The sequence below is a fragment of the Ranitomeya variabilis genome, chromosome 5 (assembly GCF_051348905.1).
Source record: "Ranitomeya variabilis isolate aRanVar5 chromosome 5, aRanVar5.hap1, whole genome shotgun sequence".
Classification (NCBI taxonomy): domain Eukaryota; kingdom Metazoa; phylum Chordata; class Amphibia; order Anura; family Dendrobatidae; genus Ranitomeya; species Ranitomeya variabilis.
This window is the reverse complement of record NC_135236.1, coordinates 687,876,683-687,903,675: the sequence shown is the minus strand read 5'-3', so window position 1 is coordinate 687,903,675 and position 26,993 is coordinate 687,876,683. Positions and strand designations below refer to the sequence as shown.

The 26,993-nt window shown below is 45.5% G+C and overlaps 1 protein-coding gene across 2 annotated transcripts in view; it reads left to right on the top strand.

Moving 5' to 3' along the window:
• Positions 1-26,993, top strand: part of PDE3A (phosphodiesterase 3A) — a 448,233-nt gene that overhangs the window by 32,258 nt on the left and 388,982 nt on the right. Inside the window, exon 2 of one of the 2 annotated variants that reach the window (XM_077267239.1) lies at positions 5,395-5,466. The exons of the other annotated variant lie outside the window; for it this stretch is intronic. The gene's annotated coding sequence lies outside the window, so the exon portion shown is untranslated. The remainder of the gene's footprint in view (positions 1-5,394; positions 5,467-26,993) is intronic. 2 annotated transcript variants of the gene reach the window in all.

Here is a 26,993-nt window from a genome sequence, read left to right as displayed (position 1 = left end):
CGCCACCGCACAGCACAGAGGCCCCACACAGAAGAGGAGCCGCCGCACCAGAGCACAGCAGCCGCCGCACCAGAGCACAGCAGCCGCCGCACCAGAGCACAGCAGCCGCCGCCGCCACTCCCAGCACTGAGACCCCCACGCTGCACCGCTACGATAAGGTAATGGGGGATACTCACTTTCCTGTGAGACGCCCCCTCGTCATCAGGATCACTCCCCCCCCCTCCCAAAAGGCACATATTCACCGGCCCTATAAGACGACATAGGGTGTATAAGAAGACCCCCGACTTTTAAGAAGATTTTATATTTTAACTGGTAAAGTTGGGGGGTCGTCTTATACGCCCAGTCGTCTTATACGCCGGAAAATACGGTACTCTACTAATTTGGGTTGGCTCGAACCTCTTTGTGAGAAGTCTGAGCTGGTGGCAGCGAAGTGTGTTCTGGGCCAGGTGAGGACTGCTGGCAGCGACAGAACGGGGTTTTATAAGCTATCGTCCGGCTGCGGCCTGAGCATTTATAATTCCCTGGCTGCGGCGTGCCTGCTAGCCAGTCCACAGTGAAGCGGCCCATCGGGCAACTAATTATCCTAGGTGTAGTTCCCTGACTGACCTGAGGGTAAGGGGGGTGCCAGAGAGCTGCAAGTTCCAAAGCGGAACTGGAAAGCGGGATATACATAAATCCCTGCAGTTCGTGATATTGTAGCAGCAGTGGGATAACTAAAATAAGGCCCTGCAGTAAATTGATAGGTCAATAGCCTTGTTTGTGTTTTCATCACATTGAAACAGTGATGGGATAACTAAGATAAGCCCCCTGCACATGTGATAGCCGTGTGCTGGCCAAAGGTCACCCACGATCCTTGACCTATTGGTGTCAGCACGGTGGGAATCGTGACAGTCAGTATTATAGCACTGTGTGATGATAATGTGTGATTTAACACTTATATGACGTCACTGTATAGCGGTATTATTACAGCATTGTGTCCAGTATTATTGCTGCTCTGTACAGTATTATACCTGTATGTCAGTATTATAGCGCTGTGTGACAGTAATGTGTGAGATAACAGTTCTATCACAGCACTGTATAGCGGTATTGTTACAACATTGTGTACAGTATTATTTCTGCTCTGTACAGTATTATACCTGTATGTCAGTGTCACGATAATGTATAAAATGAAGAAGGATTTTTCATTTCCCCTGTTATCCCGCACGCTGTGGGCTCTGACCCCCGTTCTCTCTTTGCTTCTGCTGCTGTGTGTTTGTGAATCCTAAACTTCTCATGTCCTGCCACCACAAGTATGTTTACGACCTCTGTAGCTGCAATAGACAATTCTCCCATCTAGTACCAACTGAAACTGGTCTAGTCTCTCTCAAAAGACATGAGGTTCTTTGTTCTATTATAGTAAGATATTGGGCCACTGATTTGGGCTAGAAAATGAGGAATACATATTGCGAATTCCCATCGCTAGATCTGTCAACCACTGTAAGCGCTGGCAGCTAAATACAATCAGTACAAAGTGTGGCTTTCTCCTGAATCGTGTGGACCAACTAGTCTTAGTGCGGTATCTTTAAAAAGCAAATTTTAATATAAGATGAATGATGGGCGTGCTGTGACTCTGCCACGTTCTGAAGCCAAGATATGAGAATTATAAGTATTGCTGGTTCGATCTGCAACTTTGAGGAGAGGGGAGGGTGAAGGCAAACCAGCCCCTTTAGTGATGTCACAAGCCTGAAGGTATACGTTACTGCAATTAACCCAGCCTTCATTCTTGCCTGGGATTTCACTACAGAAAGACCTCCTGATGCACTGGGATATTTGATTCCACCTACCAACATGGTTAGCTGACATGATCTAAGCAAATGTGAGTTTTATCTTTCTTTAGTCCATTTTTTTTATTATTACTGTACATACTTTAAATTGTCTCACATTGTAAAATTTTGATATACCTTTTATAAACACTGCCTAATCTTTTTATGGAGTAAAAGTTATATTTACTAGTTTCGTTGCCTTGCTCTAAAACGTACCCTAAGGCTACTTTCACATTAGCGTCGGTACGGGTCTGTTGCTACGCTTCGGGCTGATGTACCGACGCACGTTGTGAAATTTATGCACGACGTGGGCAGCGTATGCAGTTTTTGAATGCTTCCGCTGCCCAGTCAAAAGGTTTGGGGATGAAGGGGGCGGAGTTTCGGCCGCGCATGCTCGGTAAAAAATGGCAGACGAGACGGACAAAAGTTCACTTGACTGTTTTTTCGTGCCGACTTTCCGCCAAGCAAGACGGATCCGTTGCACGACGGACGCGACGTGTGGCCATCCGTCGCGATCTGTCGTTAATCCAAGTCTATGGGAAAAAACGCATCCTGCGGGCACATTTGCAGGATCTGTTTTTTTCCCAAAACGACGAATTGCGACAGATTTCTAAAAATGCAAGTGTGAAAGTAGCCTAAGTCTTCTGAAGTAATTACTCTACTAATTTGGGTTGGCTCGAACCCCTCTGTGAGAAATCTGAGCTGGTGGCAGCGAAGTGTGTTCTGGGCTAGGTGAGGACAGCTGTCAGCGACAGAACGGGGTTTTATAAGCTATTGTCTGGCTGCGGCCTGAGCATTTATAATTCCCTCGCTGCAGCGTGCCTGCTAGCCAGTCCACAGTGAAGCGGCCCATCCGGCGACCAATTATCCTAGGTGTAGTTCCCTGACTGACCTGATGGTAAGGGGGGCGCCGGAGAGCTGCAAGTTCCGAAGCGGAACTGGAAAGCGGGATATACAGAAATCCCTGCAGTTCGAGATATTATGTTTTCATCACATTGTAGCAGTGATGGGATAACTAAGATAAGCCCCCTGCACATGTGTTAGCCGTGTGCTGTCCAAAGGTCACCCACGATCCGTGACCTATTGGTGTCAGCACGATGGGAATTGTGACAGTATTATAGCACTGTGATGGTAATGTGTGAGATAATTCTTCTATCACGTCACTGTATAGCAGTATTATTGCAGCATTGTGTCCAGTATTATTGCTGCTCTGTACAGTATTATACCTGTATGTCAGTATTATAGTGCTGTGTGACAGTAATGTGTGAGATAACAGTTGTATCACAGCACTGTATAGCGGTATTATTACATCATTGTGTACAATATTATTACTGCTCTGTACAATATTATACCTGTATATCAGTGTCACAATAATGTATAAAATGGAGTAGGATTTTTCACTTACCCTGCTATCACGCACGCTGTGGGCTCTGACCCCCCTTCTCTCTTTGCTTCTGCTGCTGTGTGTGTTTGTGAATCCTAAACCTATCATGTCCTCCCGCAAGAATGTTTACGACCTCTGTAGCTGCAATAGACAATTCTCCCATCTAGTACCAGCTGAAACTGGTCTAGTCTCTCTCAAAAGACATGAGTTTCTTTGTTCTATTATAGTAAGATATTGGGCCACCAATTTGGGCTAGAAAAATATGGAATACATATTGTGAATTTCCATCGGTAGATCTGTCAACCACTGTAAGCGCTGGCAGCTAAATACAATCAGTACAAAGTGTGGATTTCTCCTGAATCGTGTGGACCAACTAGTCCGAGTGCGGTATCATTAGAAAGCAAATTTTAATATAAGATGAATGATTAGTGTGCTGTGCCTCTGCCACTTTCTGAAGCCAAGATATGAGAATTATAAGTATTGCTGGTACAGTCTGTAACTTTGAGGAGAGGGGAAGGTGAAGGCAAGCCAGCCCCTTTAGTGATGTCACAAGCCTGAAAGTATAAATTACTGCAATCAACCCAGCCTTCATTCTTGCCTGGGATTTCACTACAGAAAGACCTCGTGATGCATTGGGAAATTTGCCTTCGCCTACCAGCATAGTTAGCTGACATGATCTAAGCAAATGTGAGTTTTATCTTTCTTTAGTCCATTTTTTTATATTATTGCTGTATATAATTTAAATTGTCTCATATTGTAAAATCTTGATATACCTTTTTTAAACACTGCCTAATCTTTTTATGAAGTAAAGTTATAATATTTACTAGTTTCGTTCCCTTACTCTAAAACGTACTCTAAGTCTTCTGAAGTCATTACTAATTTGGGTTGGCTCGAACCCCTTTGTGAGAAATCTGAGCTGGTGGCAGCGAAGTTGTTCTGGGCTAGGTGAGGACTGCTAGCAGCGACAGAACTGGGTTTTATAAGCTACTGTCTGGCTGCGGCCTGAGCATTTATAATTCCCTCGCTGCAGCTTGCCTGCTAGCCAGTCCACAGTGAAGCGGCCCATCCGGCGACCAATTATCCTAGGTGTAGTTCCCTGTCTGAGCTGAGGGTAAGGGGGCGCCGGAGAGCTGCAAGTTCCGAAGCGGAAATGGAAAGCGGGATATACATACATCCCTGAAGTTCGTGATATTGTGTTTTCATCACATTTTAGCAGTGATGGGATAACTAAGATAAGCCCCCTGCACATGTGATAACCGTGTGCTGGCCAAAGGTCACCCACGATCCGTGACCTATTGGTGTCAGCATGGTTGGAATCGTGACAGTCAGTATTAAAGCACTGTGGTGGTAATGTGTGAGATAACACTTCTATCATGTCACTGTATAGAAGTATTACAGCATTGTGTCCAGTATTATTGCTGCTTTGTACAGTGTTATACCTGTATGTCAGTATTATAGCGCTTTGTGACAGTAATGTGTAAGATAACAGTTCTATCACAGCACTGTATAGTGTAATTACAGCATTGTGTACAGTATTATTACTGCTCTGTACAGTATTATACCTGTATGTCAGTGTCACGATAATGTATAAAATGGAGTAGGATTTTTCATTTTCCGTTATCCCACACGCTGTGGGCTCTGATCCCCCTTCTCTCTTTGGTTCTGCTGCTGTGTGTGTGTGAATCCTAAACCTCTCATGTCCTCCTACCACAAGAATGTTTACAACCTCTGTAGCTGCAATAGACAATTCTTCCATCTAGTACCAGCTGAAACTGGTCTAATCTCTCTCAAAACACATGAGGTTCTTTGTTCTATTATAGTAAGATATTGGGCCACCGATTTGGGCTAGAAAAATAAGGAATACATATTGCGAATTTCCATCGGTAGATCTGTCAACCACTGTAAGCGCTAGCAGCTAAACACAACCAATACAAAGTGTGGATTTCTCCTGAATCGTGTGGACCAACTAGTCCGAGTGCGGTATTATTAGAAAGCAAATTTTAATATAAGATGAATGATGGGTGTGCTGTGACTCTGCCACTTTCTGAAGCCAAGATATGAGAATTATAAGTATTGCTGGTACAATCTGTAACTTTGAGGAGAGGGGAGGGTGAAGGCAAACCAGCCTCTTTAGTGATGTCACAAGCCTGAAGGTATAAATTACTGCAATCAACCCAGCCTTCATTCTTACCTGGGATTTCTCTACAGAAAGACCTCCTGATGCACTGGGATATTTGGCTCCGCCTACCAGCATGGTTAGCTGACGTGATCTAAGCAAATGTGAGTTTTATCTTTCTTTAGTCCATTTTTTTATATTATTGTTGTACATTCCTTAAATTGTCTCATATTATAAAATCTTGATATACCTTTTATAAACACTGCCTAATCTTTTTATGGAGTAAAGTTATAATATTTACTAGTTTTGTTCCCTTACTCTAAAACGTACCCTAAGTCTTCTAAAGTAATTACTAATTTGGGTTGGCTCGAACCCCTCTGTGAGAAATCTGAGCTGGTGGCACCGAAGTGTGTTCTGGGCTAGGTGAGGACTGCTGACAGCGACAGAACGGAGTTTTATAAGCTATTGTCTGGCTGCGGCCTGAGCATTTATAATTCCCTCGCTGCAGCGTGCCTGGTAGCAAGTTCACAGTGAATCGGCCCATCTAGCGACTAATTATCCTAGGTGTAGTTCCCTGACTGACCTGAGGGTAAGGGGGCGCCGGAGAGCTGCAAGTTCCGAAGCGGAACTGGAAAGCGGGATATACATAAATTCCTGCAGTTCATGATATTGTGTTTTCATCACATTGTAGCAGTGATGGGATAACTAAGATAAGCCCCCTGCACATGTGATAGCCGTGTGCTGGCCAAAGGTCACCCGCGATCCGTGACCTATTGGTGTCAGCACGGTGGGAATTGTGACAGTATTATAGCACTGTGTGATGGTAATGTGTGAGATAACACTTCTATCACGTCACTGTATAGCGGTATTATTACAGCATTGTGTCCAGTATTATTGCTGCTCTGTACAGTATTATACCTGTATGTCAGTATTTTAGCGCTGTGTGACAGTAATGTGTGAGTTAACAGTTCTATCACAGCACTGTATAGCGGTATTATTACAGCATTGTGTACAGTATTATTACTGCTCTGTACAGTATTATTCCTGTATGTCAGTGTCACAATAATGTATAAAATGGAGTAGGATTTTTCATTTTCCCTGTTACCCCGCACGCTGTGGGCTCTGACCCTCCTTCTCTCTTTACTTCTGCTGTTGTGTGTGTATCCTAAACCTCTCATGTCCTCCCAAAACAAGAATGTTTACGACCTCTGTAGCTGCAATAGACAATTCTCCCATCTAGTACCAGCTGAAACTGGTCTAGTCTCTTTCGAAAGACATGAGGTTCTTTGTTCTATTACAGAAAGATATTGGGCCACCGATTTGGGCTAGAAAAATAAGGAATACATATTGTGAATTTTTATCGGTAGATCTGTCAACCACTGTAAGCGCTGGCAGCTAAATACAATCAGTACAAAGTGTGGATTTCTCCTGAATCGTGTGGACCAACTAGTCCGAGTGCGGTATCATTAGAAAGCAAATTTTAATATAAGATGAATGATGGGTGTGCTGTGCCTCTGCCACGTTCTGAAGCCAAGATATGAGAATTATAAGTATTGCTGGTACAATCTGTAACTTTGAGGAGAGGGGAGGGTGAAGGCAAACCAGCCCCTTTAGTGATGTCACAAGCCTGAAGGTATAAGTTACTGCAATCAACCCAGCCTTCATTCTTGCCTGGGATTTCACTACAGAAAGACCTCGTGATGCATTGGGAAATTTGCCTTTGCCTACCAGCATAGTTAGCTGACATGATCTAAGCAAATGTGAGTTTTATCTTTCTTTAGTCCATTTTTTTATATTATTGCTGTATATAATTTAAATTGTCTCATATTGTAAAATCTTGATATACCTTTTTTAAACACTGCCTAATCTTTTTATGAAGTAAAGTTATAATATTTACTAGTTTCGTTCCCTTACTCTAAAACGTACTCTAAGTCTTCTGAAGTCATTACTAATTTGGGTTGGCTCGAACCCCTTTGTGAGAAATCTGAGCTGGTGGCAGCGAAGTTGTTCTGGGCTAGGTGAGGACTGCTAGCAGCGACAGAACGGGGTTTTATAAGCTACTGTCTGGCTGCGGCCTGAGCATTTATAATTCCCTCGCTGCAGCTTGCCTGCTAGCCAGTCCACAGTGAAGCGGCCCATCCGGCGACCAATTATCCTAGGTGTAGTTCCCTGTCTGAGCTGAGGGTAAGGGGGCGCCGGAGAGCTGCAAGTTCCGAAGCGGAAATGGAAAGCGGGATATACATACATCCCTGAAGTTCGTGATATTGTGTTTTCATCACATTTTAGCAGTGATGGGATAACTAAGATAAGCCCCCTGCACATGTGATAACCGTGTGCTGGCCAAAGGTCACCCACGATCCGTGACCTATTGGTGTCAGCATGGTTGGAATCGTGACAGTCAGTATTAAAGCACTGTGGTGGTAATGTGTGAGATAACACTTCTATCATGTCACTGTATAGAAGTATTACAGCATTGTGTCCAGTATTATTGCTGCTCTGTACAGTGTTATACCTGTATGTCAGTATTATAGCGCTTTGTGACAGTAATGTGTAAGATAACAGTTCTATCACAGCACTGTATAGTGTAATTACAGCATTGTGTACAGTATTATTACTGCTCTGTACAGTATTATACCTGTATGTCAGTGTCACGATAATGTATAAAATGGAGTTGCTAAACACAACGAGTACAAAGTGTGGATTTCTCCTGAATCGTGTGGACCAACTAGTCCGAGTGCGGTATCATTAGAAAGCAAATTTTAATATAAGATGAATGATGGGTGTGCTGTGACTCTGCCACGTTCTGAAGCCAAGATATGAGAATTATAAGTATTGCTGGTACAATCTGTAACTTTGAGGAGAGGGGAGGGTGAGGGCAAACCAGCCCCTTTAGTGATGTCACAAGCCTGAAGGTTTGAATTACTGCAATCAACCCAGCCTTCATTCTTACCTGGGATTTCTCTACAGAAAGACCTCCTGATGCACTGGGATATTTGGGCTCCACCTACCAGCATGGTTAGCTGACATAATCTAAGCAAATGTGAGTTTTATCTTTCTTTAGTCCATGTTTTTTTTTTATTATTGCTGTACATAATTTAAATTGTCTCATATTGTAAAATCTTGATATACCTTTTATAAACACTGCCTAATCTTTTTATGGAGTAAAGTTATAATATTTACTAGTTTCGTTGCCTTGCTCTAAAACGTACACTAAGTCTTCTGAAGTAATTACTCTACTAATTTGGGTTGGCTCGAACCCCCCTCTGTGAGAAATCTGAGCCTCTGGCAGCGAAGTGTGTTCTGGGCTAGGTGAGGACTGCTGGCAGCGACAGAACGGGGTTTTATAAGCTATTGTCTGACTGCGGCCTGAGCATTTATAATTCCCTCGCTGCAGCGTGCCTGCTAGCCAGTCCACAGTGAAGCGGCCCATCCGGCGACTAATTATCCAATGTGTAGTACCTTGACTGACCTGAGGGTAAGGGGGGCGCCGGAGAGCTGCAAGTTCCAAAGCGGAACTGTAAAGCGGGATATACATACATCCCTGAAGTTCGTGATATTGTAGCAGCATTGGAATAGCTAAAATCAGCCCCTGCGGTAAATTGATAGGTCAGTAGCCTTGTTTGTGTTTTCATCACATTGTAGCAGTGGTGGGATAACTAAGATAAGCCTCCTGCACATGTGATGGCCACCATGCCCCCACAAGTCACTGCACCCCCACCATGCCCCCTCAAGTCACTGCACCCCCACCATGCCTCTACAAGTCAGTGCGCCCCCCACCATGACCCAAGTCACTGCACACCCACCAAGCCCACACAAGTGAGTGCTCCCTCCACATGCCCCCACAAGTCACTTCGAGCCCCACCATGAACCCACAAGTCAGTGCACCCCCCACCATGCCCCCACAAGTCACTGCGCCCCCACCATGCCCCCATAAGTCACTGCACCCCCCACCATGCCCCCACAAGTCACTGCACCCCCGTGACCCACCAAATCAGTGCGCCCACCTCCATGATCCCACAAATCACTGCACCCCCACCATGCCCACACAAGTCACTGCGAGCCCCACCATGACCCCACGTGGTGGTGCAGTGACTTGTGGGTGCATGGTAGGAGATGCAGTGACTTGTGGGGGCATAGTGGGGGGTGCAGTGACTTGGGGCATAGTGGGGGGTGCAGTGACTTTGTGGTGCAGTGACTTGTGGGTGGTGCAGTGACTTCTGGAGTCATGGTAGGGGGTGCAGTGACTTGTGGGGGTGTGGTGGGGCTGCAGTGACTTGTGGGGGCATGGTGCGGGGTGCAGTGACTTGTGGGGGTGCAGTGACTTATGGGGCATGGTGGGGGCTGCAGTGACTTGGGGGCATGGTGCGGGTGCAGTGACTTGTGGGGTCTTGGTGGGGGTGCAGTGACTTGTGGAAGCATGGTTGGGTGTGCAGTGACTGGTGGGGGTGCAGTGACATGGTGGGGGCTCGTAGTGACTTGTGGGGTCGTGGTGGGGAATGCAGTGACTTGTTGGGGCATGGTGGGGTGTGCAGTGACTTGGGGTATGGTGGGGATGCAGTGACTTGAGGATGCAGTGACTTGTGGGGGCATAGTAGGGGATGCAGTGACTTGTGGAAGCATGGTTGGGTGTGCAGTGACTGGTGGGGGTGCAGTGACATGGTGGGGGCTCGTAGTGACTTGTGGGGTCGTGGTGGGGAATGCAGTGACTTGTTGGGGCATGGTGGGGTGTGCAGTGACTTGGGGTATGGTGGGGATGCAGTGACTTGAGGATGCAGTGACTTGTGGGGGCATAGTAGGGGATGCAGTGACTTGTGGGGGCATAGTGGGGGGTGCAGTGACTTGTGGGGGCATAGTGGGGGGTGCAGTGACTTGTGGGGGTGCAGTGACTTGGGGCATAGTGGGGGTGCTGTGACTTGTGGGTGGTGCAGTGACTTGTGGAGTCGTGGTAGGGGGTGCAGTGACTTGGGGCATGGTGGGGGGCGCAGTGGCTTGTGGGGTCATGGCGGGGCGCACTGACTTGTGGGGTCATGGTGGGGGCTCGCAGTGACTTTTGGGGTCATGGTGGGGGGCGCAGTGACCTGTGGGGTCATGGTGAGGGCGCACTGACTTGTGGGGTCATGGTGGGGGCTCGCAGTGACTTTTGGGGTCATGGTGGGGGGCGCAGTGACCTGTGGGGTCATGGTGAGGGCGCACTGACTTGTGGGGTCATGGTGGGGGCTCGCAGTGACTTGTGGTGGCATGGTGGCAGTGCCACCCCTGACACAGATTACAATGGCAGTGCTGGCAGTTGTGGGGTCTCCGTCCCCTCGGCCGCCCCCACTGTATTTTTAGCTGGACAGAGCTGGAACATTCCCCTCCTTGGCTGAGAGAAGAACGAGCCCTGTGTGCTGTGAGGTTCCCGCTCCCCGCGGACGGCGCAGAGGCCACGAGTAAATGTTGCTCTTTCAGTCTGAACATGTGGAGATCAGGACGGCGGAGAGAAGGGGAAAGTAAATAAAAGCCAACGCCGGGGCTCAAGGGGTTAACCCCGCACTTCCTGCCCCCCCCCCACTAATGGTTACATTGTATGCTGGGAACTGTCTGCACTAGAAACCCTCCCCTGTATATACCATATACCCTCTTCTGTATATACCCTCCTATATATATACTATGTACCCTCCCCTGTATATACCCTCCTATATATATACTATATACCCTCCCATGTATATACCCTCCTATATATATACTATATACCCTCCCCTGTATAAACCCTCCCCTGTATATACTATATACCCTCTTCTGTATATACCCTCCCCTGTATATACCCTCTTATATATATACTATGTACCCTCCCCTGTATAAACCCACCCCTATATATACTATATACCCTCCCCTGTGTATACTATATACCCTCGTCTGTGTATACTATATACCCTCCCATGTATATACTATAAACCCTCCCCTGTATATACCATATACCCTCTTCTGTATATACCCTCCTATATATATACTATGTACCCTCCCCTGTATATACCCTCCTATATATATACTATATACCCTCCCATGTATATACCCTCCTATATATATACTATATACCCTCCCCTGTATAAACCCTCCCCTGTATATACTATAAACCCTCCCCTGTATATACTATATACCCTCTTCTGTATATACCCTCCCCTGTATATACCCTCCTATATATATACTATGTACCCTCCCCTGTATAAACCCACCCCTATATATACTATATACCCTCCCCTGTGTATACTATATACCCTCGTCTGTGTATACTATATACCCTCCCCTGTGTATACTATATACCCTCGTCTGTGTATACCCTACACTGTATATACCCTCCCATGTATATACTATATACCCTCCCCTGTATAAACCCTCCCCTGTATATACTATATACCCTCCCCTGTATATACTATATACCCTCCCATGTATATACTATATACCCTCCCCTGTATATACTATATACCCTCCCATGTATATACTATATACCCTCCCCTGTATATACCCTCCCCTATATATACTATATACCCTCCCCTGTGTATACTATATACCCTCCCCTGTGTATACTATATACCCTCCCCTGTGTATACTATATACCCTCCCCTGTGTATACTATATACCCTCCCCTATATATACTATATACCCTCCCCTGTGTATACTATATACCCTCTTCTGTATATACCCTCCCCTGTATATACCCTCCTATATATATACTATGTACCCTCCCCTGTATAAACCCACCCCTATATATACTATATACCCTCCCCTGTGTATACTATATACCCTCGTCTGTGTATACCCTACACTGTATATACCCTCCCATGTATATACTATATACCCTCCCATGCATATGCTATATACCCTCCCCTGTGTATACTATATACCCTCTTCTGTATATACCCTCCCCTGTGTATACTATATACCCTCCCCTGTGTATACTATATACCCTCCCCTGTGTATACTATATACCCTCGTCTGTATATACCCTACACTGTATATACCCTCCCATGTATATACTATATACCCTCCCATGTATATACTATATAGCCTCCCCTGTATAAACCCTCCCCTGTATATACTATATACCCTACACTGTATATACCCTCCCATGTATATACTATATACCCTCCCATGTATATACTATATAGCCTCCCCTGTATAAACCCTCCCCTGTATATACTATATACCCTCCCATGTATATACTATATACCCTCCCCTGTATATACCCTCCCCTATATATACACTATATACCCTCCCCTGTATATACCCTCCCCTGTATATACTATTTACCCTCCCCTGTATAAACCCTCCCCTGTATATACTATATACCCTCCCCTGTGTATACTATATACCCTCCCCTGTGTATACTATATACCCTCCCCTGTGTATACCCTACACTGTATATACCCTCCCATGTATATGCTATATACCCTCCCCTATATATACTATGTACCCTCCCCTGTATAAACCCTCCCCTATATATACTATATACCCTCCCCTTTGTATACTATTTACCCTCCCCTATATATACTATCTACCCTCCCTGTATATACTATTTACCCTCCCCTGTATAAACCCTCCCCTATATATACTATATACCCTCCCCTGTATATACTATATACCCTCCCCTGTATATACCCTCCCCTGTATATACTATATACCCTCCCCTGTATAAACCCACCCCTATATATACTATATACCCTCCCCTGTGTATACTATATACCCTCCCCTGTGTATACTATATACCCTCCCCTGTGTATACTATATACCCTCCCCTGTGTATACTATATACCCTCCCCTGTGTATACTATATACCCTCCCCTGTGTATACTATATACCCTCGTCTGTGTATACCCTACACTGTATATACCCTCCCATGTATATACTATATACCCTTCCCTGTATAAACCCTCCCCTGTATATACTATATACCCTCCCCTGTATATACTATATACCCTCCCATGTATATACTATACCCTCCCCTGTATATACCCTCCCCTATATATACACTATATACCCTCCCCTATATATACTATATACCCTCCCCTGTGTATACTATATACCCTCGTCTGTATATACCCTACACTGTATATACCCTCCCATGCATATGCTATATACCCTCCCCTGTGTATACTATATACCCTCTTCTGTATATACCCTCCCCTGTATATACTATATACCCTCCTCTGTGTATACTATATACCCTCCCCTGTGTATACTATATACCCTCGTCTGTGTATACCCTCCCCTGTATATACCCTCCCCTGTATATACTATATACCCTCTTCTGTATATACCCTCTCCTGTATATACCCTCCTATATATATACTATGTACCCTCCCCTGTATATACTATATACCCTCCCCTGTATATACTATATACCATCTTCTGTATATACCCTCCTATATATATACTATGTACCCTCCCCTGTATAAACCCACCTCTATATATACTATATACTCTCCCCTGTGTATACTATATACCCTCGTCTGTGTATACTATATACCCTCCCCTGTGTATACTATATACCCTCGTCTGTGTATACCCTACAATGTATATACCCTCCCATGTATATACTATATACCCTCCCCTGTATAAACCCTCCCCTGTATATACTATATACCCTCCCCTGTATATACTATATACCCTCCCATGTATATACTATATACCCTCCCCTGTATATACCCTCCCCTATATACACTATATACCCTCCCCTATATATACACTATATACCCTCCCCTATATATACACTATATACCCTCCCCTATATATACTATATACCCTCCCCTGTATATACTATATACCCTCGTCTGTATATACCCTACACTGTATATACCCTCCCATGCATATGCTATATACCCTCCCCTGTGTATACTATATACCCTCTTCTGTATATACCCTCCCCTGTATATACTATATACCCTCCCCTGTGTATACTATATACCCTCCCCTGTGTATACTATATACCCTCGTCTGTGTATACCCTACACTGTATATACCCTCCCATGTATATACTATATACCCTCCCATGTATATACTATATAGCCTCCCCTGTATAAACCCTCCCCTGTATATACTATATACCCTCCCATGTATATACTATATACCCTCCCCTGTATATACTCTCCCCTATATATACACTATATACCCTCCCCTGTATATACCCTCCCCTGTATATACTATTTACCCTCCCCTGTATAAACCCTCCCCTATATATACTATATACCCTCCCCTGTGTATACTATATACCCTCGTCTGTATATACCCTACACTGTATATACCCTCCCATGTATATGCTATATACCCTCCCCTATATATACTATGTACCCTCCCCTGTATAAACCCTCCCCTATATATACTATCTACCCTCCCTGTATATACTATTTACCCTCCCCTGTATAAACCCTCCCCTATATATACTATATACCCTCCCCTGTATAAACCCTCCCCTGTATATACTATATACCCTCCCCTGTATATACTATTTACCCTCCCCTGTATAAACTCTCCCCTGTATATACTATATATCCTCCCCTGTATATACCCTCCCCTGTATATACCATTTAACCTCCCCTGTATAAAGCCTCCCCTATATATGCTATATACCCTCCCCTGTATAAACCCTCCCCTGTATATACTGTATACCCTCCTCTGTATATACCCTCCCCTATATATACTCTGTTTAACCTCCCCTATATATACTCTGTATATGCCCTCCTATATATATACCCTCCCTTATATACACTCTGTATATACCCTCCCCTATATATAATCTGTGTATACCCTCCCCTATATATACTCTGTATATACCTTCCTACATATACCCTTCCCTATATACACTCTGTATATACCCTCCCCTATATATACTCTTTGTGTAACTCCCCTATATATACTGTGTATACCCTCCTATATGTACCCTCACCTATATATACTCTATATACCCTCCCCTATATACTCTGTATACCATCCCCTATATATTCTCTGTATATGCCCTCCCCTATATATACTCTGTATATACCCTCCTATATATACCCTCACCTATATATACTCTGTATATTCCCTCTATATGTACTCTGTATATACCCTCCTACGTATATATACCCTCCCCTATATAAACTCTGTATATACTCTCCCCTATATATAACCTCACCTATATATGCTCTGTACACTGCCTTGCGAAAGTATTCGGCTCCCCGGAACTTTTCAACCTTTTCCCACATATCAGGCTTCAATCACAAAGATACCAAATGTAAATTTTTGGTGAAGAATCAACAACAAGTGGAACACAATTGTGAAGTTGAACAAAATTTATTGGTTATTTTTAATTTTTGTCGAAATTCAAACTGAAAACTGGGGCGTGCAATATTATTCGGCCCCTTTACTTTCAGTGCAGAAGTTCATTGTGGATCTCTGAATGATCCAATGTTGTCCTAAATGCCTAATGATGATAAATATGATCCACCTGTGTGTAATCAAGTCTCCGTATAAATGCACCTGCTCTGTGATAGTCTCAGGGTTCTGTTTGAAGAACAGAGAGCATCATGAAGACCAAGGAACACAACAGGCAGGTCCGTGATACTGTTGTGGAGAAGCTTAAAGCCGGATTTGGATACAAAATGATTTCCAAAACTCTAAACATCCCAAGGAGCACTGTGCAAGGATCATATTGAAATGGAAGGAGTATCATACCACTGCAAATCTACCAAGACCCGGCCGTCCCTCTAAACTATCATCTCAAACAAGGAGAAGACTGATCAGAGATGCAGCCAAGAGGCCCATGATCACTCTGGAGGAACTGCAGAGATCTACAGCTGAGGTGGGACAGTCTGTCCATAGGACAACAATCAGTCGTACACTGCACAAATCTGGCCTTTATGGAAGAGTGGCAAGAAGAAAGCCATTTCTCAAAGATATCCATAAACAACAAGCCACCTGGGAGACACCAAACATGTGGAAGAAGGTGCTCTGGTCAGATGAAACCAAAAATCAAACATTTTGGCAACAACGCCAAACGATATGTTTGGCGTAAAGGCAACACAGCTCATCACCCTGAACACACCATCCCCACTGTCAAACATGGTGGTGGCAGCATCATGGTTTGGACCTGCTTTTCTTCAACAGGGACAGGGAAGATGGTTAAAATTGATGGGAAGATGGATGGAGCCAAATACAGGACCATTCTAGAAGAAAACCTGTTGAAGTCTGCAAAAGACCTGAGACTGGGACGGAGATTTGTCTTCCAACAAGACAATGATCCCAATCTACAATGGAATGGTTCACAAATAAACGTATCCAGGTGTTAGAATGGCCAAGTCAACGTCCAGATCTCAATCCCATCAAGAATCTGTGGAAAGAGCTGAAAACTGCTGATCACAAACGATCTCCATCCAACCTCACTGAGCTCGAGCTGTTTGCCAAGGAAGAATGGGCGAGAATTTCAGTCTCTCCATGTACAAAACTGATAGAGACAGACCCCAAGAGACTTGTAATCGCAGCAAAAGGAGGCGCAACAAAGTATTAAGTTACAGGGGCCGAATAATATTGCACGCCCCACTTTTCAGTTTTTAAATTTCCACAAAAATGTAAAATAACCAATAAATTTCGCTCAACTTCACAATTGTGTTCCACTTGTTGATTCTTCACCAAAATTTACATTTGGTATCTTTATGTTTGAAGCATGATATGGGAAAAGGTTGAGAAGTTCCAGGGGGCCGAATACTTTCGCAAGGCACTGTATATACCGTCCCCTATATATCCTCTGTTTATACACTCTGTCACTGTTCACAGGGAGGATACCTTTATCATCCCCCACCACTCACACCAATTTGTCATGAACCGGGGTTGTTTGGTTGCCCTGGTTCTTTCTAAAGGGGATTTATCTATATCCCACTTCCCAGTTCCGGTTTGGAACTTGCAGCTCTCTGGCGCCCCCTTACCCTCAGGTCAGGCAGGGTACTGCACCTAGGATAATTAGTCGCCAGAAAGGCTGCCGGCACCGCTATGGTTCTACCTCCCCATCCACCCCAACATCTCAGGAGCAGTGCTATTTATGGGGCAGTTACCGTCCTCTGTGGCACTGGTCAGTTGCATGGTATCACCTTCCTCACGGTTCCCATGTATCTCCCCATTTCCCTTAGCACCGACACTTGCCCCTGCTAAGGGTTCCTCAGCCATCCCACCCCGTAGAGTGACGTGGCTGAGCACTCCTGCACCTGTAGACACATCATCCTTAGGAAATAAATGGTTAGCAGGTAAAACATGCACATTTTCCTCCTCCTCATCATCATCAGTATGAGATAAAGCATTACCCGGTATATCACAGTCAGGGAACGCACGCAATTCCCCGTCATTATCATCTGCTTTAGCATCACTCTTAGCATTTTCAGAAAAATGATTATCAGGTTCATCATTACCCAGCAAAGCATTGTCAGGTAACACATGCAATTTCCCATCGCTATCATCAGCATTAGATTGGGGAGGGGACTCAGGGACGTAGTATGCAACCATCCTGCCCAAATCAGTCCCCAATAAAATATCAGTGGGCAAATTATCGGACAGCCCCACTTCCTTCACCCCGCTCCCGGCACCCCAATCTATATAAACCCGGGCCATTGGCTGGGGACAGCGGATGCCCCCAATCCCAGTGACAGTTAGGGTTTTCCCCGGAATGATTTCTTCAGGGGCCGCCAGTTCGGGTCGGATGAGGGTTCATTCAGCCCCGGTGTCCTTGAGGCCTGTAGCGACATGGCCCCCCACGGTGACGTGCTGTACGTTGTCATACACCATCCCAACCGCCCCAACCCACCAAAAGAACTGCTGCATTAGGTCCTGGGGTCTTGGCTGGGGGGTTAAACTGCTTCTCCGGACAGTGGGCTCAGATTTGACCAGTCCATTTGCAGAAAGAACACTGGCGAGGTTCGGTGGTGGGTCTGGTGCTGTTGGCCACGGGGGCAGGACCTCTGGTGTGTTGGCTGGCAGCGGTACTGGCGTTGGTTGCAGGCTTACCCACTCTCCAGCTGGCGGTGACTGGCTTCTGCACTTCCGATCTACGGTTGGCCTCATAGGCATCGGCAATCTGCGCTGCTTTCGTCACGTCTTTGGGTTCTCTGTCCATCACGAACTGTTGCACCTCAGCTGGGCAAAGATATAAGAACTGGTCTTTGATCATCAGGTCCCACAGTTGTGCAAAGGTGGTCACTGACAGTCCTTGGGTCCACTGGTCAAAGTGGGTCCTGAGTCCATGCGCCACATCACCATAGTTGTTGTGTGGGCCACGTTGGAGGGTCCGGAACTTTCTACGGTAAACCTCAGGAGTCAGTTGGTACTTTGTTATCAGGGCCTGCTTGATGGCCTCATAGTCACCATCTTGGTCTGGAGAGAGCGCAGCAAACGCCTCTACAGTTTTGCCTCTAAGTCCTGGGGTCAGGAATCAGGCCCATTTGTTCCCAGGCAGCCGGTATTGTCAGCTTTCTTAAATGCCCTCAAAAAGGTGTCCAAGTCCCCATCCTTTTCCATCACAGAAAAGTGCTCTGGCCGGGGTTTAGGGGTCTGAGCGCTGTTGGGCTCACGGCTGGACTGGGATGACCTCGTCCCCTGGAGTCGGGCTAACTCGGCAGCTGGTACTCCCACTCCGCTTGCCACTCAGCTCTCTCCGCCTCCATCTCGGATCTGGCCTCCTGCTGGTATCAGCCTCGGACATCCATCACGGTCGTCGGCGGGGAGTTGTTCCAAGGCCGCCAGCAGGTTGGGGTCCAATGCGCCCTGGTTGCTAGTAGGGCCGGCATTCAGTGGTTGGACCTCTGCTGTAGCACCATTTTCGCTTGGGCTGGCTTTTGCGTTCACTGGACTCTGAGGCCGAGCTTGGTCTGCTTCAAATTGCACCAGTTCCGTGACCAATTGAGCCATGTTTTTGCCCTGGGGGTCTACTTTTGCGGCCATCATTGCCAAATAAAAGACATAAGAGAAAGGTAGGTGTTATGATCCCAATGGCAGGGGACCTCAAAGATAATAGCAAAGTCTGCAAAACATAAATACCAGCTCATAGGGAAGTGGTAACTAAGCTGACCATATACCTGATCCTAGCGCAAACACTAACAGCAGCCGGGGAACGTGCCTACGTTGATTCTAGACGTCTCGCGCCAGCCGGAGAACTAACTAACCCTATCAGGGAAAATAAGACCTCTCTTGCCTCCAGAGAAAAGACCCCAAAGTAATACAAGCCCCCAACAAATAATAACGGTGAGGTAAGAAGAAAAGACAAACGTAAGAATGAACTAGATTTAGCAAAGAGAGGCCCACTGACTAATAGCAGAATATAGTAAGAAGAATTATATGGTCAGCAAAAAACCCTGCAAAATATCCACGCTGAATATCCAAGAACCCCCAAACCGACTGACGGTGTGGGGGGAGAATATCAGCCCCCTAGAGCTTCCAGCGATAACAGGAATCACATTTTGTACAAGCTGGACAAAAAAATATGAACAATGCAAATGATCAAAAATACGAAAGCAGGACTTAGCTTATCTTGCAAAGAACCAGGACCTGAAGACAGGAGCAAACAGAAGTGAACTGATTACAACGATGCCAGGCACTGGACTGAGAATCCAGGAAGTTTAAATAGCAACACCCCAGGCCTAACGAAGCAGGTGAGGACCAACCTGGGAAAGGACAATCCAAGTGCCAAACCACTAGTGACCACAAGAGGGAGCCAAAAAGTATAGTTCACAACAGTTCCCCCCCTTTAAGGAGAGGTCACCGAACCCTCACCAAGACCACCAGGGCGACCAGGATGAGCAGCGTGGAAGGCACGAACCAAATCGGCCGCATGAACATCAGAGGCGGCCACCCAGGAATTATCCTCCTGACCATAGCCCTTCCATTTGACCAAATACTGGAGCCTCCGTCTAGAGAGACGAGAATCCAAGATCTTCTCCACCACGTACTCCAACTCGCCCTCAACCAACACCGGAGAAGGAGGCTCAGCAGCAGGAACCACAGGCACAACGTACCGCCGCAACAAAGACCTATGGAACACGTGAATGGCAAACGACACCGGAAGATCCAAACGAAAAGAAACCGGGTTAAGAATTTCAAAAATTTTATAAGGACCAATAAAGCGAGGCTTAAACTTAGGAGAGGAAACCTTCAGAGGGACATACCGAGAAGACAACCAAACCAAATCACCAACACGAAGTCGGGGCCCACACCGCGGCGGCGGTTGGCAAAACGCTGAGCCTTCTCCTGTGACAACTTCAAGTTGTCCACCACATGATTCCAAATCCGCTGCAACCTATCCACCACACGATGCTTAGCACCCTCGAGCCAATGACGCCACTCCTCAAATGCCCACTTCATGGCCAACAACTCCCGATTACCAACATCATAGTTCCGCTCAGCAGGCGAAAACTTCCTAGAGAAAAAGGCACATGGTCTCATCACAGAACAACCAGAGCCTCTCTGCGACAAAACAGCCCCAGCACCGATCTCAGAAGCGTCCACTTCAACCTGAAAGGGAAGTGAGACATCAGGCTGGCACAAAACAGGCGCCGAAGTAAACCGGCGCTTTAGCTCCTGGAAGGCCTCCACGGCTGCAGGAGCCCAATTAGCCACATCAGAACCTTTCTTGGTCATATCCGTCAAAGGTTTAACAACGCTAGAAAAATTAGCGATAAAGCGACGGTAGAAATTAGCGAACCCCAAGAACTTCTGAAGACTCTTAACAGACGTGGGCTGAGTCCAATCATGAATAGCTCGGACCTTGACTGGGTCCATCTCCACAGCAGAAGGGGAGAAAATAAAACCCAAAAAGGAAACCTTCTGCACTCCAAAGAGACACTTTGAGCCCTTCACAAACAAAGTGTTATCACGCAAAACCTGAAACACCATCCTGACCTACTTTACATGAGAATCCCAATCATCCGAGAAAACTAGAATATCATCAAGATACACAATCAAAAATTTATCCAGATACTTCCGGAAGATATCATGCATAAAGGACTGAAACACTGAAGGGGCATCAGAGAGCCCAAAGGGCATCACCAAGTATTCAAAATGACCTTCGGGCGTATTAAATGCAGTTTTCCATTCATCTCCCTGCCTAATGCGCACAAGGTTGTACGCACCACGAAGATCTATCTTGGTGAACCACTTGGCGCCCTTAATCCGAGCAAACAAGTCTGACAACAGAGGCAAAGGATACTGAAACTTAACAGTGATTTTATTCAGAAGCCGATAGTCAATACAAGGTCTCAAAGATCCGTCCTTCTTGGCCACAAAAAAGAATCCCGCACCGAGAGGGGAAGAGGATGGACGGATATGCCCCTTCTCCAGAGACTCCTTGATATACGAACGCATTGCGGTATGCTCAGGTACAGACAGATTAAATAATCTTCCCTTAGGAAATTTACTGCCAGGAATCAAATCTATAGCGCAGTCACAGTCCCTATGAGGAGGCAGAACACTGGACCTGGACTCACTGAATACATCCTGATAGTCACACAAATACTCAGGAACTTCTGAAGGAGTAGAAGTAGCAATAGACACCGGCGGAGAATCGCAATGAATTCCCTGACAACCCCAACTCGACACAGACATAGCCTTCCAATCCAAAACAGGATTATGGGTCTGTAACCATGGCAGACCTAAAACGACCAAATCATTCATTTTATGCAGAACAAGAAAACGAATCACCTCCCGATGTTCAGGAGTCATGCACATGGTCACTTGTGTCCAATACTGCGGTTTATTTTCCGCCAGTGGCGTAGCATCAATTCCTCTAAGAGGAATCGGAACCTTTAAAGGCTCCAGGACAAAACCACAGCGCCTGGCAAACGACAAGTCCATAAGACTCAGGGCAGCACCTGAATCCACAAATGCCATAACAGGGTAGGAAGACAATGAACAAATTAAAGTCACAGACAAAATAAATTTAGGCTGCAAATTACCAATGGTGACAGGACTGACAACCTTGGTTAGGCGTTTAGAGCATGCTGATATAACATGTGTAGAATCACCACAGTAAAAACACAGCCCATTCTGACGTCTATGATTTTGTCGTTCGGTTCTAGTCAGGATTCTATCGCATTGCATTGAGACAGGTGTTTGTTCAGACAGCACTGCCAGAGGTTTAGCGGATTTGCGCTCCCGCAAACGCCGATCAATCTGAATAGCCAGCGCCATGGAATCATTCAGACTTGTAGGAATTGTAAAACCCACCATCACATTCTTAATGGCTTCTCAAAGGCCATTTCTGAAATTTGCGTCCAGAGCACATTCATTCCATCGAGTAAGCACGGACCATTTCCGAAATTTTTGGCAGTACACCTCAGCTTCATCCTGGCCCTGAGAGATAGCCAGTAGAGCTTTTTCTGCCTGAATTTCAAGATTAGGCTCCTCATAAAGCAATCCGAGCGCCAGAAAAAACGCATCAACATCCGCCAATGCAGGATCTCCTGGCGCCAACGAGAAAGCCCAATCCTGAGGGTCGCCACGCAAGAAGGAGATAATAATTTTAACTTGCTGAGCTGAATCTCCAGACGAACGAGGTTTCAAAGATAGAAACAATTTACAATTATTCCTAAAATTCCTAAATTTAAATCGATCTCCAGAGAACAGCTCAGGAATAGGTATCTTAGGCTCTGACATAGGACTGCTAACAACAAAATCCTGAATGCCCTGCACACGTGCAGCAAGCTGGTCCACACTAGTAATCAAGGTCTGAACATTCATGTCTGCAGCAAAGCTTCAAGCCACTCAGAGATAAAGGGGAGGAAGAAAAACAAAAAAAAAAAACTCAGAACTTCTTTTCTTTTAATCCCACTTCAGCAATGCATTAACTATTTATAGGCCTGGCATACTGTTATGATCCCAATGGCAGGGGACCTCAAAGATAATAGCAAAGTCTGCAAAACATAAATACCAGCTCATAGGGAAGTGGTAACTAGGCTGACCATATACCTGATCCTAGCGCAAACACTAACAGCAGCCGGGGAACGTGCCTACGTTGATTCTAGACGTCTCGCGCCAGCCGGAGAACTAACTATCCCTATCAGGGAAAATAAGACCTCTCTTGCCTCCAGAGAAAAGACCCCAAAGTAATACAAGCCCCCAACAAATAATAACGGTGAGGTAAGAAGAAAAGACAAACGTAAGAATGAACTAGATTTAGCAAAGAGAGGCCCACTGACTAATAGCAGAATATAGTAAGAAGAATTATATGGTCAGCAAAAAACCCTGCAAAATATCCACGCTGAATATCCAAGAACCCCCAAACCGACTGACGGTGTGGGGGGAGAATATCAGCCCCCTAGAGCTTCCAGCGATAACAGGAATCACATTTTGTACAAGCTGGACAAAAAATATGAACAATGCAAATGATCAAAAATACGAAAGCAGAACTTAGCTTATCTTGCAAAGAACCAGGACCTGAAGACAGGAGCAAACAGAAGTGAACTGATTACAACGATGCCAGGCACTGGACTGAGAATCCAGGAAGTTTAAATAGCAACACCCCAGGCCTAACGAAGCAGGTGAGGACCAACCTGGGAAAGGACAATCCAAGTGCCAAACCACTAGTGACCACAAGAGGGAGCCAAAAAGTATAGTTCACAACAGGTAGGGGGTAATCGCAAGTACACACTATTGTCTCAGGACTAGAAAACACTGAGCTTGTTCTCCATAACTTTTTTGCGCCATCTCCTCGCAAGAACTGTGCAAGTTTTTAGTGAGAGGAGTGATTGCTCAAACCAGATCACTAATGCTCTATTATCCCACCGCTGCCACCAATATGTCTCGGTTCACTGGGAGGACACCTTTATCATCCCCACCACTCACACCAATTTGTCATGAACCGGGGCTGTTTGGTTGCCCCTGGTTCTTTCTGAAGGGGATTTATATATATCCCACTTCCCAGTTCCGGTTTGGAATTTGCAGCTCTCTGGCGCCTCCTTTACCCTCAGGTCAGTCAGGGTACTGCACCTAGGATAATTTGTCGCCAGAAAGGCTGCCTTGCTATGTACTGGCTAATGGGCACACTGCAGCGAGGGTGATATAACTACTCCCACTCAGACAGGAACAATAATTATCAACGCTGCCAGTCGCTACAAAGCCTCCCAATCGCACAGGACAAATTCTGCTGCCACCAGCTCCCATTTCTTAATTATTAACGGGTCCGAAGCCAACCCAGGTTAGTTGCTTAATTCACTTCAGAGGACGTGACTACGTTATAGAGCAAGGAGAGACAAGCTAGTAATTTTATACTTTACTCCAAAAAAAGGTAGGCAGTGTTTACAGAGGTATAAAAAGATATTATAAAGAAGACAAATATCATATGTATAATACAATTACAACTAAAATGGGATTAAAGTTGAAAAACACTTACATTTCGTTATGTCATATCAATTCATTGCTGAACATGTGCTGTGGGGGGAAGGACAAGCATATATCCAGATGCATCACCCCTGTCTCTCAGCTGTGAAGAAAATGCCCGACGTTGGCAGCGGAAGCAGTCTTACGACGCTTCCGCTGCTTCATTGTAAGGTCCGGGGAGGAGGGGGCGGAGTTTCGGCCGCGCATGCGCGGTCGAAAATGGCGGTCCCGACGCACAAAAAAAGTTACATGTAACATTTTTTTGTGGCAGCGATACGCCAAAACACGACGCAACTGTCGCAAGATGGTTGCGACGTGTGGCACTGCGTTGCAATGCGTAATGTTAGTCTATGGGGAAAAAAGTTGTCTGCAGGATGCGTTTTTTCTCCTAAACGACGCATTGCGACGTGCAGCCAAAAACACTAGTGTGAAAGTAACCTTAGTGTCAAATGTCTGTCAGTCTGACACTTTGCCTTTTCTGAAAGGCCACAGAGGCTGCAACACCATTAACAAGAGGAGCTACTAGCCAAACACCACCGTGAAGACATAGGAGATCTCCAAACAACACCATGGAGACCAAGGAGATCTCCAAACAACATCATGAAGACCAAGGAGATCTCCAAACTACCATACACCACAAAGATGAAGGAGATCTCCAAACAATACCACAAAGACCAAAGAGATCTCCAAACAACACCATAAAGACAAAGGAGATCTCCAAACAACATCACGAAGACCGAAGAGATCTCCAAACAACACTATGAAGAACAAGGAGATCTCCAAACAATACCACGAAGACCAAAGAGATCTCCAAACAACATTTTGAAGACCAAGGAGATCTCCGAACTACCGTACACCACAAAGATGAAGGAGATCTCCAAACAATACCACAAAGACCAAAGAGATCTCCAAACAACACCATAAAGACAAAGGAGATCTCCAAACAACATCACGAAGACCGAAGAGATCTCCAAACAACACTATGAAGAACAAGAAGATCTCCAAACAATACCACAAAGACCAAAGAGATCTCCAAACAACACTTTGAAGAACAAGGAGATCTTGAAACAACACAACAAAGATGATGTAGATCTCAAAACAACACGATGAGTACCAAGGAGATCTCCAAACAACACCATGTAGACCAAGAAGATCTCCAAACAACATCATGAAGACCAAGGAGATGTCCAAACAACACCATGAAAACCAAGAATATCTCCAAAACCATGCAAACCAAGGAGCTCTCTAAACGCCACCATGGAGACCAAGGAGATCGCCAAGCAACACCATGAAGACCACGGAAATCTCCAAACAACACCACGAAGACTATGGAGATCTCCAAACAACACCACAAAGATCTCCAAACAACACCATGAATACCAAGGAGATCTTCAAACAAGTTAGGGACAAAGTTGTTGAGAGGTACTAGTCAGGGTGGGGTTATAAAAAAAAAAAATGTCCCAATCTCTGATCCCCCTGAACTCCATCAAATCCATTATCCTTGAATGGAAGAACTTAGTACCTCCACAAAAATGCCAACAGAGGGCGCCCACCAAAACTCTCTGCCCGGGGCAAGGAGGTGATTTAATCAGAGAGGCAGCACAGAGACCAAAAGGTAACCCTGAAGGAGCTGCAGAGTTCCCAAGCAGAGACTGGAGCATCTGTCCATACGACCACAATAAGTCGTACACTCCATAGAGGTAGCGGTCAGAGGAGACCAACATTGAACTTTTGGCCCCCAATGTAAATGCTATGTCTGGCGCCAAACCAACACAGTTCATCATCCCAAGAACACCATCCCCATAGTGAAACATGGTGGTGGCAGCATCATGCTGTCAAGATGTTTTTCGCAGTAGGGACAGATAAAATGGTGTGAATTGAGGGGAAGATGGATGGTGCGAAATACAAGGATATATATTCTGAGATCAGCATGATGTCGGGGCAGAGACTTCGATTCCAGTAATGTATCACTTACTGGGTCACTTGCTGCAGCTTTGATACAATCCCTGTTTTCTCTGCTGTAGATGTAGCAGTGCTCAAATGCTGAGCTGTGTATAAGCCCACCAAACCACTGATTGGCTGCTTCTTGTGTATAATCCCACCCACACCCCTGATTGACAGCTTTGTGTTCACTGTACATTGGCAGTAATCTGCCAATCAGTTGTGGGGGTGGAGCTACACACATGAGCTGGACTGCTGTGCATGTGAGTTCTAGTCCGGGAGTGATAATCTCCTGCTGATAAAGCACTGATTGTATTGAAACTAGAGAACACGGCCCAGTAAGTGACCCATGGCTGGATTCAGGCTCTATTCCTCTTTATCAGGCTGC